We start from the raw sequence: 7,066 nt of genomic DNA on the forward strand, positions 1-7,066 counted from the left end.
ATGGTCCAATTAAACTTGAACACATTTGCTGATTTACCTTAGTTTTTCTAACCGTGAACGCAGAACGCGGACAAAAGCGCGGAACAGATTCGGCGTCGGTGCATTATTAACGTGTTGCGTTGTATTTCAGCGCGTGTACTCGGTGCGTATCCCGGTATGCTATAGTATAATCTATTCTTGATGAACTGTATAAAATGCTGCATAAAATATCAATCAATCGTACGTCAATCAAACGGACCTGACTATCCGTAGATGGAATTCTGTTTGTAGAATAATAATAAAGTATTCTCGTAAACACGGTACGTGATAAATTGGGAAAAAAATGCGTGTCTGAAAAAACTGCTGTGTTGCTCATCGAAGAGTGATCCGCTCGTTGAACGCGATTATATCACGACTGTCTCTATTTTTAACGTATTGTTTACGATAACGCACGAAATTTACATGCAAAATTGTTTCAGCTTTGAAAAGAATTCTTCAACTTCCTTAAACTGTCTAACATATTTTTCAAATATAATTTTAGCTTACAATTACGCAGTTTTCGGTAACGCAGATTCGAACAGTAACAAAGTCGGACAGACTATTGAATATTAAAGGATAAAATTTAAATCAATACCTTGAGTAAAATAATATTTTGTTATTTTTAACCGCCTTGTGTAACAAAATTTATTATTTTAACACAAAACAGTATTACTTTACCTCCATTAGTTTAATTAAATTGACATTGTTTTAGTTAAATAAACGAATATTAAGTAGGAGCAGTAGCGACCTATAGGAATATAAAAATGATTCGCATTGAGCATAATTTGACACTGCACATTTAACGGAGTAAGAGCTTGACTGAGCATACCGAACCGTGATTTTACAGTTATCAATTATCAATCAGAATACCGGAGAAGCCGCGGTCCCATTTAAGTATCACTATCAATGTGCGCGAAACCTTGTGTAAATAAAAAGTCGGCAGAGAGAGGATTATATAAATTATAAAAGTATATATATTTTCTAGGCTCTAGAGAGAGAGAGAGAGAGTCCATCCATTTTAAAGCAATGGATTATAATATATTAGTTTATTTGTAATATACTTTTACAATTGTCTCGACATTGAAATGAAAAACTAACTCACCAGCCGAGAGAGATGCGCAACAGCGGAGAGGTAACTCTGCGTCCTGCGTTGATCTGTAACATAGAAATATTTTTACATTAAAGAAGTGTCCAAGAGATAATCGATATTTCAAGTAAATAATTATATCGCGCCCGAATTAAATTTTTCAAACGTCGTTTTTTAACAAATATCTGACTTTAAAATGCTGATGCAAGAAACAACCGCAGTCGCCGCAAGCGGCTGCGCCGGCTGTATATTTCCGCATTAACACTCGTTCGCATAATTATAATTAATCCGCGAAAAATCATGCAAGTAACATTACGATCGTGCGAATAAGAGAGAGACAGTTCGCGACGTAATATCACTTCTCGCATTTCGAAGATCGAACTCCGAAATTGCGAAATTGCGAAATTGCGCCGAAGTTACCTCGAACGAGTAATGAACATCACGCACGTAACGGGCGAAACAAGTCGCGCTTGAAAAAGTGGCGGAATCCGTCACAGGACAGCAAAATAGTAAACAAATAATGATTACTTACCCCACGGTTGCTCCGCTGTCGCCCGATGCCTCCCAGGCCTCCTCCTCCTCTCCACGGTCTTCCTTCGTTGTCGGTTGTCGGCTCTCCGTCGGCGCATTCACTCGCGACTCACGACGTTCACGAAAATCGACGATATCGTCGCTTACGCGATCGCGCGACACTTTCGACACTTTGCACGGCACTCCCGGTATTAATCTCGCGACGCGGCGCGTACATTGTTTACACGGCGACGGAAGAATTACGTCGGAGAGGCCACGAACGAAGCTTGCACGATCCGCTTGACGCTCATAACGTCGCACGTCCCGCAGATAGATGCTAACATGGCGGAGAGAATTTCGTAAATCGCACAGCCAACTTCACTCGCCGGAAGCAACCGTCGCGTCGCGAGCAACCGACGCTACACTTGTCAAACGATTTTGATCACACTTGTCAGGTGAAGTTGGCGGTTGAGGAAAGCGAGACCGATCATCCGAAAGAACGTAATGGAAAGTCACTATTGTCGAATGCGGTATACCTTGGTGTCCGTACACATTCCGCGAAGCACACAGCACACGTATTAAATGAACGTTCGATATATCACAGTTTTTCGTAAGCGGATTCGTGCGTTACTCCGTGCTACGATCCGGACTCCGGAGACCGGAGCAATTACGTTATAACTCGGACGCGAGCGGCGCGGGCGGCGCCGGCGCGGCGCGACTAACGGCTTCTCCGGCATGAGTGGGGGGGACAGGCTGGCAGGGCTGACTACGCATACCGAAACGCGCATTGTACGTAAACATCCTATCCCCCCTTTATCGCCCCTACTCATGTTACCGCGGCGCCCGCGACCTCGAGGCCTCGAGCCACCGGAGCCACATCGCACATCGCATCGCGGAGTAATGCACGAATAGATTCCGTTCCAGATCACGAAAAACTGTGAACATATATCGAATGTTCATTTAATACATGTGCTTCGCGGAATTTGTACGCGGATACCGAGATACATAAGGCCGGTTCTACAATCAGAGTAGTATGTCGTAGTCGGATTTCGGAACGCAACCGATGGTCCAATGAGAAAATTTCTTTTTCGAAAGCGAATTTTCCTCATTGGACCATCGGCTGTAGGCTGTATGCGTTCCGACGTACCCGACTCCGACATACGACTGATTGTAGAACCGGCCTTACATTTTTTTGGATTATCGATCTCGCTTTCCTCAACCGCCAATTTGATTTCGACTCTCGCGTCGCGTCGCGTCGCGTCGCGTCGCGCGGCTACAGAATAAAGTTGCCATCGTTTTCGGAGCACGGAATAAAGGAATCGAGCGGACCCTGAATCGAGTGACGCCGCGACGTGTTTAATTAGCGATCACTATCAGCAGTCTCTAGTCGTACGTTTAATTTCGTATTAATCGTGTTTCGGTATCTCTGGCGATCGTGGGTGACAGACACAGTGCTCATAAGTCGATGGTTTAATTGCAGTTAATCAAAATCGCCTGACAAGTGTAGCGTCGGTTGCTCGCGACGCGACGGTTGCTCCTGGCGAGTGAAGTTGGCCGCGCAATTTACGAAATTCTCTCCGCCATGTTAGCGTCTATTACCTGCGGGACATTACGGGCCGACGCGCGACGGGCGTCAAGCGGATCGTACAGCTTCGTTCGTAGTTTCTCCGACGTAATTCTTCCGTCGCCGTGTAACAAATGTACGCGCCGCGTCGCGAGATTAATACCGGTAGTGCCGTGCAAAGTGTCGAAAGTGTCGCGCGATCGCGTAAGCGACGATATCGTCGATTTTCGTGAACGTCGAGAGTCGTGTCGTGAGTCAGTGCGCCGACGGAGATGCGATTCAACAACGAAGGAGGACCGAGGAGAGGAGGAGCGGGCCTGGGAGGCATCGGGCGACAGCGGAGCAACCGTGTGGTGAGTAAATTCGTTTATTATTTTGCTGTCCCGTGGCGGATTCCGTCACTTTGTCAAGCGCGACTTGATTCGCCCGTTACGCGATACTCATTATTCGTTCGAGGTTTAACTCCGGCGCAATTTCGCAATTTTGCAATTTCGGAGTTCGATCTCCGAGATGCGAGAAGGGATATTACGTCGCGAACGTCGCGTCTCTCTCTTATTCGCACGGTAATGTTACTCGCACGATTTTTCGCCGATTAATTAAGCGAACAAGTTAATGCGGAAATATACAGCCACTTGCTGCGCCGGCGGCCGCGATTGTTTCTAAGCATTTTAAAGTCAGATATATTAAAATGACGTTTTAAAAATTTAACGAGCGCGATATTTACCTGAATTATTATTTACTTAAAATATCGATTATCTCTTGGACACTTCTTTAATGTAAAAATATTTCTATGTTACAGATCAACGCAGGACGCAGAGTTACCTCTCCGCTGTTGCGCATCGGCCGGTGAGTTATTTTTCCATTTCTGCCGACTTTTTATTACACAAAGTTACGCGCAATCAGTGATAGTGACATCTGAATGGGACCGCGGCTTCTCCGATATTCTGATTGATAAATGATAACTATAAAATCACGGTTCGGTATGCTCAGTCAGCCTACCCTTACTCCGTTAAATTTGCAGTGACAAATTATACTCAATGCGAATCATTTTTATATTCCTATAGGTATGCCCATTTAGCCTACCCTTACTTTAGCCTCACCGCTCATTAAATCACATTATTTAACACGATTGAACGTATTAACTTTTAATTTAATACGATTAAACGTGTGATTAAATGACGTAATTTGACACATAAAGAAACATGTAAAAAGAGCTTCAGTCTAATGTGTCATTTTTAGACGTTTATGCGTGTAAAAATAACTTGGATTTGCAGTGAATATTTCGTATCTTTAGCATACAAATGCTTACCGAAAAAATAATAGCTTTCTACATGCTGGTCGACGAGGATCAGACTTTCTTGTTGTACGCGCGACCTAACAGTAACACGGCAGTGTTTAACCGTCGCGGATAAGGTCGGGAGGTAGGAGCAGGCGCAAGGGCGGAGGCTGAGCGTCTTCGCATCTTCCACGCGCGAGAGAAAGATGCTGCCAATTATGGACTTTAGCGGAGAGGGAAGGGGTAGAGCGGGCGGGTAGGAGCGAGAGAAGAGAACGCTTTTCTATTCCGCGACTTGGATAAACGCGCGCGTATGTATACTCACGCATAACGAGGTCGTTCGGAGCGAGGCACGGTATCCTATTAATGCCGTTGTAAAGGGGTACACGAGGCGGTGTCCCGTGCTCCTAGGAGCCGTGTCGTCGTCGCGATCTTCGGGGAGCAGGCAACTCGGGGTAAACTTCTTAAGGAGGAGAAATGGGGTTCTTCGAAAGCGGCGGACGGAACCATACTTTCATAAAGAACGACCGCGAATATATCATGAGGGAATTTCTCATGATATTGGAAACTTCTATTTAGTAGGAAGATGGAAACGACGCGGTCTCTCTGCCCGCCGCGCGGTCTGTTCAAGATCACTTTGTTACGTTAACGTTAATGGATTACGTAGACATTCCACGCTTCATGCGCTAAAATATCTCGCGGACGGAAAAATCCGTGATCGATACGGGGGCGGGGGGGGGGGGGGGGGAGCGAAAATCGACGCGACGACGCCGACGGCGTCAGGCATATATATCCGCGAGATACGCGTTCCCGCGTTTCGCAAGTAATAGTCGACTATTCGCGCATCGGGGAACGGTAATCGGAATAATAAGCGGCAAATAATATTACCGCGCGCGCGCGGTAATAATCTCAGATGCTACGCGCAAATCGCATTTCGTGCGATATTCAAGCCGGCGCGGCGCGGTGCCCGACCTAATGCCTCCAGGAATCGAGAATCTCGCGCCGTACGAAAGACAAAAGTGTCGTCAGCTCGGGGTAAACTGCATCAGCGACCTTGAGTAGCGTGTTAATTTACACCGTAATTCACCGCCTGCATCACGCTCTCCTTCCGCCTCGTCCACCAAATTGCAAAACTTTCTTATGCCACTGCGAGCGGAGAATTAGTTTCTCGTTAACGAAGTTTACGTTCGCACTTAGGGGGGGGGGGGGAGTGGGCCCCCCTCCGATGCTGCCAGCCCGGAGCTTCCACCGCGGATGTATTTATGACGGTGCGCACGCAGGACACGCATTATACCGAAGCTCTCTACCGAAATAGGGCCGAAGGGTTCTCTTCGCGCGCGCACGAAGAGCTCTTCTCTCTTTCTCCCTCTCTCTCTCTCTCTCTCTCTCTCTCTCTCTCTCTTTCTCTTTCTCCACCTGCGTCGCTCCCGCGCTCCCTTAACGGGCTTTTTTTATGGACGCAACGGCGACGGGATAAGCGTCGAAAATATGGGCGGGCAGACTAAACACGAGGCGTCGTTAACACCTGCTCCATCCCGCGTCGGAATTATCCGACACCCTTAGGACGGAGAGCGAAGCGGAGAGCAACCGACGACGACGACGACGCGGCTACGGGATAGCAACGACGAGAATAGCCGAAACATCGCGCATTCGCGCCACGACCCTCTGTTGACAATGGAATTTCGAGAAGAGGACGACGCTCCCCCCCCCCCTTCCCCCGCTGCCCCTCGTCGTATCTCTGACAATGACGATGAAAAATTCAAGCGTCCGCGCCAACGGAACGCGTTATCACGACCGAAACGTTCTTTTTTCGGGATATGGACAGATGACGCGTATCTCCGGAATATGTGTGTAATTCGCTCGATTTTCTTGGAGAGCAACTTAATGCGTCTTGAAGAGCCACGGCTCGAAGTAAAATCGATTTTACGTCCGCAAGTAAATTAGAAAACCTATATAATTCTCCGTACAACACTGTGTTAAATTCGTAATCAAATTGTATTCAATTTGAGTCATTTTTAACCATTCTTATAGGTTGCCACTGCCCTCACTGCAAATGTAAGTGTGTTATTTTTACACGCATTAACGTCTAAAAAAGTCACATTTGACTGAAGCTCTTTTGACATGTTTCTCTCGTGTTAAATTACGTCATTTGACAGATTTAATCGTATCAAATTAAAAATTAATGCATTCAATCATGTTAAATGACTGATTTAGAACGGCAAGAAGAACTTCAGCTAAAATAACACTCAGTGATACTCAATATGTCATTAATTTAACTAAAACAATGTTAATTTAACTAAGCTAATGGAGTTAAAATAATACTATTTTGTGTTACAATAATAAATTTCGAAACAGTTAAAAATAAGAGGTAGTTAAAATAACAAAACGTTATCTAACTCAAGGTATTGGTTTAAATTTCATCCTTTAATATTTAACAGTATAATACTACATATATCCTGTGTGCTATTAAAGAAAGCACGGATTTACTTCGCGTGCATTCCCAAAATTATACGCGTCGTAAAATTCTGCATGTCAAAAAAATTCTTTTAAAAAGGAGCATATAAACACTTACCTCAATACTGTAGGCAATATCGTATAGACGGCAATCCCA

Source organism: Temnothorax nylanderi, unplaced genomic scaffold (assembly GCF_030848795.1).
Source record: "Temnothorax nylanderi isolate EJ_2023f unplaced genomic scaffold, tnyl_v1.0 TNYL_tig0009_pilon, whole genome shotgun sequence".
In the NCBI taxonomy this organism is placed as follows: Eukaryota; Metazoa; Arthropoda; class Insecta; order Hymenoptera; family Formicidae; genus Temnothorax; species Temnothorax nylanderi.